The following is a 14,073-nucleotide window of genomic DNA, read 5'->3' on the forward strand; positions in this document are numbered from 1 at the left end:
CGCGCCACGGCTCGCCGAAAATCAAGCGACCCACCGACTTTTGAAAATATTTCTTATGTACTTGACATACTTCCACAAATAAAATATATTTACCTGGGAAAGTACTTGGGTTGCCGGTTATGACAGTATTTTTTTTTGCCGCTACCAACCTAATTTGTTTAACAATAGGCCATCAACTTTGAAAGTTTGTAACTCCGTTGTTTTTCAACGAATCTTGGCGATTTTTTTTTAGCATAAAGCTCTTTTCATAAGCTTTCCGAATATGTAATAATTTATAACTAGATCACGCTCGTACGTTGTATATTTCATTTTGAAACTAAGGCTAAAAAATAAAAAAAATTTCGAGGTTGCAAATTTGAAATTTAAAAAGAATTATAGATTTCAATGTATTATTATGAAATATACCATGAAAAAAATATAACTTGTAAACTATTCAACTTACCGATTTCAGATTTCGTGTGAGTTATTAGACAGTGATAAGGAATGACAGGATGCGATGCCAAAACGTTCTGGTAATAATAACGCAGTTTATAAATGTTTAATTCAAAAGTCATAAATAAAATTCTTCTGTTTATAACTTTTGATTTAATCAATATTTTTTGACGCTCGAGGGCTAGTTTTGTAGGTCTTTTGAAGGCGAAAAAAAAATATATTTTACTGTTTTCTTGTGGAAATCAACGGAAAAAAGTTATAAGCGAAAATCGTGAATTTACCTAAAAATTATACAATTAACCACCCTGTAAACAATCTTTACCCCATTTTTATGACTGTGGAAACTAATATGTTACTGTACACAATATTTAGCATCCATAGTGATAAATTCAGCTTGTCGAAACAAAAAGTCGCGAAATGAACATTTCCCAGCTTATTTTCCTGGCCTAAGAATGCGCTCAGATGATAATTTATGCGGCGAAACCAATCCCTGGAAAATTGTTTATATAAAGTGACGGTTTTAATAATTCGAGGGGTTCCGGGAGGGCGGTAAGGACGTTTATTCGACGGATCAGGCGGTATTAGCAATTACAAATGATAATTACGGACCCAAATTAATTTTTGGCTGCGGTAAGAATAATTAAAAAATTTGTTTACGGCTCATTTTATCGCATCTCCATTGGCTTTTCACATTATTAGTCTATTATAATCCTCATTCAGATCTAGATGAAGGAAATCTCTCGTCATTTTGTTATTCGAAACATATGTTTCTACACAAAATGATATTTTGTAACGTTCGTAGCTGTAACTAACATCCTGTATGGCACTTCTTCTATACCCTACTTTTTACGATTTTATCTCATCTGAGATAATAATACGGTTCGTTCCCGTCCTCTGAAATTACCTTTCGCGCAACATTTACGTCCTAGTTGTTAAATAACAGTAATCCGTCGTCCCAAACATTTAAACACAATGCAGCCGTCATTAATAAAGCATAATTCCAAACTTTTCCGACTGAGACGGCATACAATTGAAAATAAAAAACTCCCCGAACGTACATTTAGGAGCGATTTACTCCTGAAAAGACGCCTGACTGGGGCAGAGTTCTAAAATTAAGTGTTGTGAATTATACAGTTGGCAGGTGTCACAAAATGAGGCAGTTAAATCCTGCCTCTCTGCCTCTTTTATGTTGCCAGTGCAGCCTGATGGGTGCAGGGCGGGGTTCACGGTTTTAGAACGAAAACAACAGCTTAGGGGCTACCTTGAAGGTCAAAAGAGTGTATTAAATGCGCACCAGATGTCTGTCCATTGGTCCGTTGAGGTTATGTGACCCCGTTGATATATAATTTCCGAAAAAATTCACAAAACCACCTACAAAATAATTTGTCCATAGCTTCCGGATACCCTTCATATATTTAAAAACTACTCTGCGCTATACTAGGAAATATTTTATTAATCTACTCTGCATATTTTGTAAATTAAAATCCCGTCAAATGACGAGACGACGTTCTGCATCCTGAGAATATTAATCGCGACCGGAGATTGCTGGAATTTTTCGTAGAGGAGATATTTTTATTCCGGAAAAAAACTAATTAAATCTGGGAGAGATACAGCCAACCTGCACAGCGAAAAATAACTAGTTTACTTTATGCAGTGTCCCAGCTCGAGCGGCATAATGAAGAATTCTCGACGGGGCATTGCAAAGAAAAGAGTGCCACGCGGCCCCCTTCATTATGCCGACGAATATTGGGGTACGAGGAAGCGACGAAAGACAAGGGTTCGGTGTTCCGCGGCGTCCTTAGTTAAACGCAAAATTATTGATTTTTGGTCCAGTCCAGTCGCTGAAGCATTTCGGCTACCAATTTTTTCGGATGGAATGGATTGACGTGAAATAGTGCCGATGTGTGCTTTTGCCCTAGGGGTGGATGGAGGGTGGGATTTTTTTTATTAAAAATAACCTCACGATTCGATAGAAGGACGAACTTTAAGCAAAAATGGACTATTAAAAATTTTGTGTACAGTCAATACTTTTTGGGTTATTTGCGCCTAAACATGTTCGTTTTTAACCCAAAAATGCATGTTTTTGAGCCATTTTTCGCGAATATCTCAAAAACTACAAGTTTTATCAAAAAAATTATCATAAGCAAAAATGAAGGTAATTAAATAGCAAAGAGATTGCGTTTTTGTAGGTGGTATAGAACCCGAGTTATGACTCCCAGAAGTTGAAGTCAATTTCAGAGATAATTGAAACGTTCAACGTCCTGTAGCAGAAAATTTAAAGATTTTTCGAGGAAAACTTATGTAACACTTATTAAAGTTCTTGAAAAGACTTTTAAATTGAGTGGTGGTAGAAGTCGTTAACATGAAAACTAATGAAGTTACAATCAGAATAAAATGATTGTCTTGATTTTTGAGAAAAAAAAAATCGGTATTAAAATTAATGCCTTGACAGAAAAAAAAAATTAAACGTATTCCCTCTGCAATTTACCTTATTTATGTACATATTAACCGTAGATTCTGGGAATTTCAACGATTTTAGAAACCTAAATTTAAAAAAATATTTCATTTACTTTTGAATTAAATTTTTAAATTTTTTAAAAAATCTCCTTTTTTCCAGCATATTTCAAAAACTAACAAAGTTATAAAAAAATGAGAGAATAAAAAATTGTAGGTTTTTTTCTTACTGAACAATTTGCTTTTTTAAAATTTTTGTAGAAAAAATTTTGACTGAGTTAGAAACTCAAAACTAAGCTCCAGGACTGCCTTTCCTGAGCCTTTTAGCTTACAAATCTAAAAAACGAAGACCTCAAAAAAACTGCAAATCACAGAACTTAAAGTGCTTTAAATTCCCTACGAAATGGTTTTTTGAGTTAATTTATAACTTTAAAATTACAAAAGTTATGGTAAAATGATGATAGTGATGTAAATTAAATATTTTATCTTAGACTAAGATGTTTATATAATCTCTTTTCTCTCGTTTGTGTTCTATTGCTTGTAATATTTATTGTGATATGTTTTTTATTAATTTATTTTTTTGTGTACATATACATTATATACATACATACATTATTGTTTTTGTATATGACTTGCCATAAAGATTGTATGCAATTTAACATGGTCAATAAACACCAAAAGAATATTTTGAACTGTTAATGAAACATTTTTTCAATTTTTTTGGCCATGGGAGGGTAGTTTTTAAGGATTTTTAATGGTTGAAAAGTAATTAAATTTCATAAATGATATTAAAAAATATGAAAGGAACTTGATCCAACATATTTGAACATGAATTGAACCTTTAAAATACGTAAATCGTGCGATTATCGCATTATTTTCGTACAAGGGTAGAAAAAAATAGAAAAAACACACATCTAGACAATATAACCTTTGAAATGGGGGGTCAGATGAGCTTGTATGCAAATTTTCAAGAAAATCCATGCTATCCGAAAAAATTGGGAGCTTTTACTTTATTTTCGCCTTAAGGGACTGGACTATAAGCCCAGTGTGATATTTGGATTAGTTGACTTGAGATTATCGACTGTTGTACTATCTTGACTCATTAGCTTTAGACCTTTTTAGTAGGTATTTACCTCAACTGGCATTAACTCAAAGTAGGTTATAGTTGTAACTATTCATATAAATTTCCCTGCCAGATTGGTACTGTTTAAAAATCTAATTGACATTTTATTACTTTGGTTTAATTAACTTACTTATCTGGGTACGACTGACTCACAAAATAGGTGCAGATTTCTTTGCACATTTGATGTGGGCCGTATTAAAGTATCCCACACATTTCCGTTCCAAATCATCAACCAATTAGTTCGGCCAAATTGCCTTCTTGGAAGTAATTCGCCAGTAGCCACGTCTTGAGAAAGTAAATTTATAATAACTTAACTTAAATCACATCAAAATGTACTCTGTCGTAGAGTAAAATTGGGCTGTAGGAGTGGAATTAAGAAAAATTGACGTGGTTGTAAAATTAGTAAAAAATCAGCTGCTAGTACATCACATTTAAGTGGTGTTGAAGGGAAGATCTAAAAAGTTACCAGATCATGACTGTTAAACACATCTTTTTTTTTATTAAAACTTGATATTCCAGAACATGAAACCCTATTTTTTTTCTACTACGTTGCCTTGTCAGGGCTACTACAGTGTTCCTATCGGGGACCCATACCTTTTTCCTTATTTATAAATGACTTATCATACATCTCACCATCAGTATGTATTCCAATTCCAAATATAATTGACGAACTTTGAAGCAACTCTCTGACCTCCATTTTTTCACCGGCGTTCTGAGTTCGATTCCCAACCGTAATTACAACATTATAAAACATGTTTCCCTGATTATTCAGAACTGCTGTGCATCTAGATTAATTTCAAATGAACTTGTTTTAACTGCCAGTCGCAGAGCTCTCTATATATTTAAAACTGTAATTAACTGTTGAACAGAGCTACGGCTTGTTTGCAGCTTCCACTGGCCGCTGTGACCCGGTCAAGTTGAGAGGCTACGAGCATGGAATATTTCAGAGACGCGACGACTGTTTCTGAGGGAACGAGTGTTATTTTTTACATAAATACCAAAAGTTAAGGAGCAAAACATTATTAAAACATTAATTACATGAGTGTTAATTAATGACTACTTTTTTAAACATACTTGTTTATTAAAGTGTCTACAATAAAATGTAAATGCTAAAACTGGTTTTATTTGATACTTGTGACGTCATGTGGTGAGTGAGACTCTACCCACCAATTTGTATTTAAACATGTTTGAAGACTGTCATAAGAGCTATGATAAAATTGATAAAATTATTAATGTTTCCTCGTTTGGTATACGAGCATGTTTATATTTTCAGTAACTTATATTACAGCTGCCATCGAGTTGCTGAAGTGGCTCGCGATCTTGCTGAAACTTCTGTCCGGGTTGTTTATTTTCGATCGAGGTGTTGACAAATGTTAACGAAATAAAAGTATTGCTTTTCGGTCCGTTCCAAGAAAGGCGTGACGTTTGGGCAGAGGAAAGTGTAGCTGGACAATAAGAAGAACAAAGTTGGCAGACGCGACAGACCGGCTGTGTAACAGAATATAACGTAAAATAAAGTAAAAATGTCTAAGAACCTACATTTCATAGTATTCAACGACGTGCGTTATTCAGATAAACACGAGTTTCGTCTCCAAATGACTCTCGCAGGGACAGGAAATTTTTTTCTGAAAAAAACTGAACATTTTCTGTTTCGTGTCTGTACGTTGTACACTGAAAAATCCACCAGCATATCTTGCATGTATAAAACAGAAACATTTCTTCAATTACTTTTTCCTTGCATTCGCTTACGCAGACGTACCATCCATTATTTAAAGTTCCTAGCAAAATGGCTTTCGTGATTAGTTATCCGTATCCAAACGCCACTTTTTCAGATGGAGCTTATTACTTGTATTCATCTAACGGAAACAAACGCTGCCGCTAGATTTGATTGCCAACATTTCCGCGGGCTGGAATTACCATCGCCCGCTCCGGATAAATAGAAGCAAACGGAGTGCATTTATCGTGCGGATGCAAATTATTTCTGCGGTAAGTTTTCCATGAAGTATCAATTACGGCGAAGTTGGTAGCTGCAATTTTCCATTGTACTGGTCTGAATCGGCAAATCTGGATAAACGAAGACAGCGGCGCGGCGTAGGGAACGAAGTAAGGTGCATACCAAAGTTATTGCAATTACACCTGTTGCGAGCTACATTAGACATTTTATTGATGGGTCCATTTTTGGTCGTGCAATGTGGACCAAGAAGCAGTTATCATTGTGCCCAATTAAAAAAAATTGCAACTTACAACATTCCTAGTTTACACTATAACAAACGTGTAACTGTATAATACCTTTGACAGATTGTCTTCTTCAACTTGAACTCTAAAATTCTCTAATTTAATTGTTGATCACTGATTATGCCTTAGTGGTCATTAGACCACAGTATTCTGGTAGTTTAAAACGTATTGGCCTCCTCAGTAATATTATTATCAAATTGGACCATTTTGATGACTTGATTGGACCAGTCTTGGACCTACACCGGCATTTCTAGCTTGGTCTTAGACTTCTACAAGAGTTGTCAGTGATTAAACAATTTCCTGATTGGTTTCCAAATTCCAGGAAGTTCTAGGCCTTTGTCTTGGTTTTCTCGTTGTTAGATATTCCTCCTTTTTCCTGTTCTTAGCTATCCTTTTGATCCTCCTCGCTCACTTGAACTGATGAGTTGATAATGCCTTGTTTCTGGAGCAAATGGTGATTCAGTGTTCAGATATTTGTCAAAGTGGGTCGGCTGTTTGTAAACGCTATGCACTAAGATACTATCCGCTTTCCTGTTGATAAGCATATGCATCTTCTTCTGGAAGGTTATTTGACAAAGCTGGAGACAATGTTGAACAGGATAAGTGCTTCTTAGTTAGCTCAAAAAATTGATCCTTAAAGGAGGAAAAGCTCCGTCTGGTCAACACTTTGACAAGGCTACTAAATTCCTATGCCTGCTTTCTGGGATGAGCCATCGATGAAGTTCTTTCAAAACAAATATTCTGCCATTTCTGAGCCTTCTGTTCGAACCGATAATTTGAAAACCGCTCGCAGTGAGGAGCTTCCGGCGGGATAATCAAATTAAATTATCGCCGCCAAAATAAATCCCGGAAAACAGAGCGGTAATTGGAGTTTTTCGCACGGAAATGTAATTAGAGCCAGATGCGCCATTTGCGTCAGGTAAAGACACAGCCGCAAACGCAATTACTGCCGAGCGGCCGATACGTCCAAGTGGCCACTTTGTCCTTCCCTTTATCCTTCACTTCTGGACGGGGTTAAAGGAGACTCTAATGGAGTCGCCGGCCGCGAATAATTTTATTCAAAAGGGACCGAGTGAATTCGACCGGCGTCGGACTGCCAATACGGTCCTTCGATGGGCCTGATCTATAGGACCAATTAGGTGTCATAATTATGTCCGAATGGGCCTCTAACCGAATTTAGTTGGGTCCAATTTATGTGCCAGTCCGGCGCCTTGATTTAGTTTTTCGTTTCCTTCCTATGCAATTATATTACTTACACTTTTTAGTTGCGTATGTCGGTTTGCAGATATGATTATTGTTTTATAAATTACTAGGCTAAAGAAATTTGTATTTGCCTCTAATCAGGAGTGGGATATTGATCAGAAGTGGGATACTTATCAAAATCCAACCAATTTCCTTTGAATTTTTGTATAGTCATTATTTTCACTGATATATAGTTTGATCTAGTAATTTATGACATCATTTATACCAAAACTACAGTAGGCCTACCGACCACCGCTGCCTACTCGCATCGGTCATACGTTCCCACAGAACTGGAGGAAACGGTTGCGGAATTTTCGCTTACATAACATCACGGTTCCAAACCGGAAGTTCCACTGGGTCTGGGGGGGAAATAGCCAAAGCGAGTTAGTATTTCCATCACGCGCGTTGTCCATGCGTGTTTATTTTTCAGAACGACAAGATAAAAGTCGCGGGAGATTGCCGAGGAATGCTGCCATCCCCGCGATCGAAAATTGAATATCACCGGAATAAATTCAATTATTCAGATGAGCCCATCAAAGTTGGTGGCGTGGAAATAGGCAAATTGGCTTGGGAGATTTATTTGTTTCTTTAACAGAGAGGGTGGGTTATAAAAGGGTGGTTAAAGATGTAATTCTTCATCTTACGTATGCGCGCGATCTAGGAATACAACTGCTATGATTACAAATTACAACAGAACGATTTATCAATTGAAGAAGGATTTGGAGGCTATTTATACAAGAAGCCCCTAACGAGCAACTTTTATTAACACCTATTAGCAGTCAGGAAACAAAATTAAATGTCAATTTCTGTAACAGTGTTCGAGAAAACTATTTTTGAAAGAAAGACAACAATACAGCAATCGGAAGGAATATAGGGTTGTATTTTTAGCATCTTGCATAGTTTAAAACGGTTAAATATCAACGTACATCGCACGAGATTCGTTTCGTTCTAATTCCGGTGTTCGATAATGCTCAGGACCCCGACTAGGAACGATTCGGCAGGAACACACCGGCAGGAACAACCTGTAGTTGCGCGGCTCACCTGCTAAAAATTCAGGGAGCACACCCCGAAATTGGCCATATATAAAATATCCATAACGCGATAGTGGGGTAGTCTTGGCTCTAGAAGGGGCAACTCCAACCTTTGGGCAAGCGCGAGTGACAGTTCGTTGGCGGCCGCTGCATGGTGAGGTTACCGTCAACATGTTCCACAGGCCTGCCGACACGCGCTCCCAAATTCCTGTGATCCTGTACTGAGGCGGGCTATTTCGCGGTGATAACTGATTAGACTGGACAGGGATAGAGCCTGTTTTCATTCTGTCGGATTTGGATCCGATCGATTGTTTAATTGTGTGCCAGTTCCGATGGTTCCGGTGGTAGTAGAGTTTAGTGTGGTGTGAATTATTATTGCCTGAGGATTACTTCTGCTTCGATTGAGGTGAGAGTTTTTTGCCGGTTCGATGGGGGGGCATTTGTACGAATGCGTGTGATTTGCGGGGTTTTTGCGATGGCGGTATAGCTTTGTATCGATATTTAATGCGGGGAAATGTTTATTTTTGCCAGTCGTTCACGTTTGCTTTGACATGTCTTGCGGAGCTATAATTTGTTGATTTGTAGGTTAAAAACTATTATCTTTATAACATTCCCTGCTTATTTTCTATTTTACTTTTTATTTTTACCGAAAAAGTTTTGCAACTATAGTATTTAAAAGGTACATGATCCATTGATAAGTTTTTGGAATGACTTCATTGAAGAATACTTTCAATATTGCGAACTTTATTCCTTCCATCTACCAAAAATATTTCAGCAATTCTAGAATAGAATAGAAAATGAAATGACAAAGTAGGTTTGAAAAAAATTGAACATATACTAATGTCCACTTAATTTTGAAAAATAATACCTAGAAACTTGAGGATAATAAATCTGTCGAATCTCAGATACAATTTTACAATTTCTTTTTTTAATTTTTCGGGCTAATATAGACCAGAAGCAATTTTAAGATTAGTTTTCACTAATCTCTAAAATGTTGCATTAAACAATTTAAAAACAATTGCTAGTTATATTTTTATTAATGCGACGATAAAATGTTTTTTTAAACCGTCTTAAAAAAAATTGGAAAATTTCTAATGCTTTTCTACCCAAATTTTTGTTAAAGAAATAATAAACGAGATATCTAATTTTATAGCCAAAATACCTATATATCTTATGTTTTATAAATACATAAAAAATACATTTACTGAAATTTTTGTTAAACTAGAATTTATGATAATATATTTTCACAAGTATCGTATGATGAAATACTACAAATAACACCTATATTTACAATGATAAACTGCTTAATGAAAATAAAATCTATATTTGCATTACAAACACAGAAAATGTCTAGTGTTAATTTGTTTCTTTTTCAGCTAAATCGACGTTTCTATTTGATTTTAAATCTTCTTCAGAGGTCTAATATTTCCGGAGAAGTCGAATATCGGAAAAGAACCGTTTGTTTTTCTCAAAAAATTTGAAAAAAAAAGCGAAAAAATTAAACTTTTGTATCCAATCCAGGATATAAAAAATGATTGTAGCCATTACATCGTCCAATATCAATATTATTTCATATTAAAAGCAAAATAACTATTAGAAACGATTATCTCAATAAGAAAATCGACTACTTCCGTTTTTAGGAAGTGGTAAATAATTGGAATATCAGGGTATGGGTGATATATAACCTATAAAGTATATGTCATATATTAAATGCCATTGTCTACTGGCTCAAATGGTTACTTTGTACATAGTAGTTATAGTCTTTCTGAAGTATTCTGCTAAAAGTAAAAAATTATAATAATTTCTGTATAACGTGTAAAAAATTTCTGTTATATGTTCATTTGACCATCAACATATTTTAATTATTTATGTCCTCAAACAATTTTATTATATTGATGGTAAATTTCGTTTTGATCCGTTTCAAAAGGTCTCCAAAACAAAATATCCCTCTTATTTCTCCTTTTCGCAATTGTAATATGAATGATTAATAGAAGGTGTCTATAATAAATTAAAATTACCTGAATCACACCAAATTCCGCATTGCTGCACTGCACTGCTAGGCAACTTGTCAACCACTTATCAACAACTGAAATTTATTGCCCAGTTGCCTAGTGCGGCTATGTTATACGCCGTTTGCCCCCGCGAGCATTCTTCAACTGGGCGTATACATTTCTACCACTGCCACGTTTAGTTCAGCCAGACCTGTATAAGGGTATGGCTAAATAAATATGGGAATAAGTTTTTCAAATATTTCAATGCCGAGTTGCTACGTCAGCGACCGAACCTGGTACATACTGCCAACCTCTTGGTTCTTCAATTACCGGAAAGATTATACTAGATATTGGGGGTGTAATTTACTGTTGAATGGGTCCTGTAGTCGCAGAGTAGTTGCTTCCCACAGTATCATTAGTTAAAATTCGGGATAATAAAGAGTATCTAATATGGGATTAGCAGGTTCAGAAGCATCATAGATGTACTTAAATTTGTGTGGCAATGTTTTTTTCTGAGCCCAGGTTTTGTTGAAAAATTAAGAGTTTATGTTTTTTTTATTAGTCTAATTTACTTTTTTATTTCTTCCAATTTTTCCTGGTTTTCCAAAATTGTTTGCCTTTGTTCAAGTCTATAGAGGAATAATCGAAATTAGACAATAATTTAAATGTATTTTTGGTTTTGTAATCCCTAAGAAGACTTAAAATTGAATCGAAACGTCGACTTGGCACAAAAACTCGTGTTATTTTATTACCTATTTTATCCTACAAACCGACAAACTAACTATTCTTAGTAGGATACGATTTTAACACTGACATATTTCCTTATTGCATTGCCACCCGAATAAACTCAAACCGATTTCATCTGGACATTATTACGTCGCGTCGCCCGGCAAAGCCGGATGAAAATATGTTTAAAGTTTCGTGCAACTTTAATGAGGTGTCCGGCCAATCGCATTTGTCACTGGCCGCTACCTATCCTATAAAGTCACCGGACGCTTTGGTGTGGATTGGACTGGATTAGCAACAAGCTCGGTCTCTGTCCTTCCAAACATCCCAATCTAGTCCTGAGAGGCTTCAGACTTTTCGCTGCCACTGAGTGTGCGGGGTCGCCTTTGCAGTCGCTGTCATTAATATTCCATTTACTTCATCTGTAAAGAAAAAGAATAACAAAGTATATATTTTTTGTGACGCTTTGTACAGAATTAGCTTAAAATAGTTTAAAAATTCATTAAGAAATCTCAAAAATTAGCATTCTATTTGCAGTTATTTATTTTCAAATATATATCAGACCGTACCACTGCAGATGCGGACTTGGATCGATGTTTTAATCAGAGCAGATAGAAAACAGCCTTGATAGTTGACCCGTTTCCCGCATATCTTCTATAAATACCCATGTTTTATTGAATATTAAGTTTATGTGGATTGTAAACATCATTGTAATTGAAACTTTATGATATTTGTTATTGTTTGTTAATCCACGGGTCAGATACTTTAGTGCAAATAATGCCATTCGGTAGTTTTTTTATTAATTACTGTGTCACGACAATATTTATAAATGACATAAACTGTTCACTGAGGAAAAGATTTTTAATCCAATTTTTACTGATAGATACAAGGAAAGCGCCAAAAATTCCTACTGAGTAAAAAATGCAAGTCGATGTTGGCACGATCCAGATTAGGACAAGCATTTCGAAAGGTCGTCATAAATCCATAACCCGATGCTCATATCGTTAAAGTTGTTTATCCAAACAAGAATTTAAGAAGGCAAATATTTATCCCCCCAAGAAGAAGCAATATTTGCTTTCATAAGTATTTCCAATTACTGGTATATTAAGACCTTTGAAGTTGGGAAGCAAAAGCGGGTATCGCAGCAGGTTTCACAGTTTACGTTTTTCATCTACCTTTATAAATATTTTTTAAATATAAACGATCCCGCCCGTCCTGTGTAATTAAATGTACGAAACGCGAGAGCGATTCGGGAAGCGAGCTCGAGGCTGGAAAACGAGCTATATAATATTTGTTATTTACAGTTACTTGACCTGAAAGAATTTACAAATTAAAAGCTAAAATGAGATTCTTTTTTTTGGAAATCGTTCGACGCTAAAGCTTATGAAGTACCATCGGACGGCTCGGTAAATAAAAAATAATGACTGAAGAGTGAATTATAACAAGTCTTTGTTTGATTATCGAACACGTTTCATAAAAACAATGGTGTTTATTTTATGGCGACGAAACAATATATGCATTGTTCTCAGAAGTAAGTCATTTTACACCTTACATTTGAGAAAAACCACTATTCGATATTAAAAATTTTATTCATAAAATGTTAGTTCTTTTTCTTGGCCACTGCCACTATGTTGGTTTCAGTACATAGTGTCTCCACTTATTTGGTGACATCTTTATTACAGATGTATCCCCTTCTCGTACTGAATGGGGTCTTTAGATCACATCCAGTGAACCGTACGCTTATGGCGTGAAAGATTACGGTTCATGAGAGGATTTTTGTTTATTTTTATGGCGGTAATGTTGATTGTGCTGTAACAGACCAATAAAAAGGACTAGGAGTCACGGAACAGATGGAGTGACTTTCCAAGAATTATTACATTTAAATGTAACCACAGAAGACATATTGTGAAAAGAACATGTTTAGTCCCAAGTTTATTCCTTTCCTTAAAGTGCATAACGGTTATATAAAATAATTATGTATTAAATATTAGTCTTGGGATATAAACATTTACTTTTTTCCGTTCGTGTTCATGAAAACAATTCGAATTATACAGCTCGACTTATTAAATCGTGAGAAGTAGTCGAGGGTACATACGAACGTCTAAATTTCAGCTTAATTCTTATGTTTCACGTTCTAAATTTATACGTATTCTCACAGAACGAGAACCGCAGAACAATAGAACAACAAGCAATCCCCCCTCGAAATAATCTTTACGGAAATAAAGTACTGGTGAAATCGAAAACAAATCTTTGAATCTCGAAATCTCGAACCTTGCATTCTCCAAGGAGTTAAATAAGGAAAACTCGTTAATTACAGACATTTAACGTTTAATTATAAACAAACAAGAGGAAATCGGATCGAGTGGAGGCGAGGATTAAACTCGGATAAGCACTAAACGATGCGATTGAGATAGGCCTTACTGAAAGGGAATCTGATACTGCTGGTTTCATCGTAATTGTCTTCAATTCTGATTATGATCAGAAAAATTATTGAAACAGTAGCAATAGTCGTAAACTATAAAACCAAGAATAATTAAACCTATACCTTTTTTTTAATGTTCTTGTCCGTATTTTAAATGCTCATATTTTGCTATATTTTTCTTACCTATTCGAAAAATCTGGGAAGCTTTTGCTTGACCAATAATTGGAACCTATTTATAGAATTTTATAAAACTGTTAAAAATGTACTCTCTAATAAAGTCATTTTTTCTTTTGCAAATTTTCGTTTGGATGTAACTAAAACCTTTTATAAAGGCAAGAATCTCATAGTGTGGAAAAGAAACCTATTCTAAATTCAGCCGTCGATGGCTAATACCACATTTATCTTTATAAAATGATC

The sequence above is a fragment of the Anoplophora glabripennis genome, unplaced genomic scaffold (assembly GCF_000390285.2).
Source record: "Anoplophora glabripennis isolate ALB-LARVAE unplaced genomic scaffold, Agla_2.0 scaffold116, whole genome shotgun sequence".
NCBI classification, from domain to species: domain Eukaryota; kingdom Metazoa; phylum Arthropoda; class Insecta; order Coleoptera; family Cerambycidae; genus Anoplophora; species Anoplophora glabripennis.